Below are 2,500 nucleotides of genomic sequence, written 5' to 3' on the forward strand. Positions count from 1 at the left end.
AACTATTTTTCGTGTTCGTTTGTTCGGATGTATGGAAGGTAAACAATAAAAGATGACTGGAAAGAGTTTCAGAGTTCTCAGGTGTTTAATGAAGTGAGATCACAGGACAGGTGATGCAGGAGTCAGAGACAGATGAAAAAGTAGTAAGCCTTTTCGACAGCGAGGCCTTTTAACATATCTTGACAAAGTCTACTGATTGGTCTATCTTGTTGTCTTGTATCTTCTCGTCCAATTCTCGTCTTCTTCGCTCTTGACCTGAACTATGCCGAAAAGTAGAATTCTGCTCCTGGCCTTGAAAGTAACTTGTATCTATGGTTTGGTCAGCTGAGTCAGGGAGATACAGTAGGCCTTTGTTTAAGATAGATACATCTGTCCCTTCTCTGGCCTCGCTTTCTGGGAAAACATCTATACAACTTACAAGAAGTTTAGTGCTGTTTAACTCCCTTCCACTGTCCCTGCTCCAGGCCTGACATGAGAACAATTAGATCACATGTTATAAAGGTATCGATTGTTAGTTAGGTTATATAAAGTAAATGTAATTAATGATGGTGGCTATAAGCATCATTAATATTTAAAAATTAAAATCCTGACAACCCCAACAGCAATTAATAACTTATGGGCATTGATGTAGAAGTGAATATGTGTGCTATGCTACAATACTGTTCTCTATGATGGGCAATACATAGGCCCAGACAATGTGCTATAAACAGGGGCGCAACTACCCACTTTCTGGGGGGTATGCAGGCACTTAGCAGGCGCCCCTCCCCCCCCGATTACAGACTTCCATTTTAAGTTGCATATTAGAGCAGGTGATCGGCTCAACCATGTCATGTCTGCCTGCACTGATTCTCCCAAAAGTAAAGGACACAGTGAATAACAGGTTGGTCATCAGAAATAAAACTATATACTGGGCATTTAGGTTTTTGTGGCCTCACTAGTGTCAGGCATGCAAACTCATAAGACATGAAAAAGGTGACACGTTAAAAACAGCTCAGACAAACGGTTAAATGGGAACAACCAACTTGTTGATCAAACTTTTTTTTCAAGTGAAGGAGAGAGAAAAGACATTAGATAAGATAGAAAATAACTTAGAGCCTCAAATCTATCGCACCAAATTCCCTTACAATAAACTATTATATACTCTCTCTCTCTCTCTCTCTCTCTCTCTCTCTCTCTCTCTCTCTCTCTCTCTCTCTCTCTCTCTCTCTCTCTCTCTCTCTCTCTCCTGTAATACTGTATGTGTAACTTACACACTATTCAAACCGATCCTGAATTGTAATGCTTTGGGGGATTCTGAATTGTGATGCTTTGTGGTGCCCCCCCCTTCCTTAGCCTTGTACATCATACTTAGCATTGTACAACATACTTCAAACACTATACATGTACATAAGCCCTGCAGCTCACCCGCAGAAAACATTTCCTCAGAAACATTTTTTTTGTCGTTACACTCATAGCTCCAAAGAAAAACCTATTGTTCTAGTTTACACTACCTGGGAATCTTATCTACTGTCTTATCAGGACCTTCAAATATCTCTTTATCATTCATCCAAGCGAATCCATCATCTTGTTCAGTGAATTGGAAACAGAAACTAAGACAAACTGTGTGTGTGTGTGTGTGTGTGTGTGAGTGAGTGAGTGAGTGAGAGTGTGAGAGAGAGTGAGAGAGAGAGAGGGAGTAAGGTCTCCTTACAGAGGCAACGTGCCAGACTCACAATTTCAGTTGATTAAAATGTATAAATAACTAAACATGAAAAGTTGAGGTTAAGTTTGTCTTAGTTTCTGTTTAGACCACTCTGTTGCCTGCTCCCAGTGGCCGCTGGGTCTGGATGGTCATCCAAAGCACATCGTCTTTAGGTGCCCCTCTTGCTAAATGTATGCCTCGATGTGGGGCATCATTGCGATACAGGAGTGAGGTTGTTGCCCACAGCACTTGTGCTCCACATCTGTTGGCATTTCTCTGCAGCTGTGGCAGACGCACCAGGTGGGTTTATCTGTCTTTTGAGGGAGGAGGATCTGCCTGTCTCTCTCTCCCCCCCTGTCTCTCTCTCTGTCAATAAAAGCATAAAAATGCCAAAAAATTAAAAAAATTGATCGTGTCTTGTTCTGGTTCCACATACAAAAGCTTGATTCACAAATATTATATATTTCACAAAAAGAAAATGTGAGTCGAGTCACTGCAGCTGAATAGGGTAAAACATGATGATAACTTATTGATTTCATCGTGACACTTTGCCAGTTGGTACTTTCTTAAAATTAGACAATGGTGGTAGGTGTTTGACTTCCGGTCCAAGACATTCAGGGTTTGCTTATTCAGTGTTTCAAGTGGTTTGAGTGTTGTCTTATTGGCTTGTGCAAAGCTGGTCAAACAGTATGTGAAATGAGACATTATCATAGCATGCATATACATCTTGGCTGCATCAGTTGTCATTGAATTTCTAATAAAGCGAAAATTCGATAAGTTAAACTTAAAGGCCTACTTCACCGGTTTGAATATGAAGGT

The sequence above is a fragment of the Ammodytes marinus genome (genome assembly GCF_949987685.1).
Source record: "Ammodytes marinus genome assembly, contig: scaffold_245, whole genome shotgun sequence".
NCBI classification, from domain to species: domain Eukaryota; kingdom Metazoa; phylum Chordata; class Actinopteri; order Uranoscopiformes; family Ammodytidae; genus Ammodytes; species Ammodytes marinus.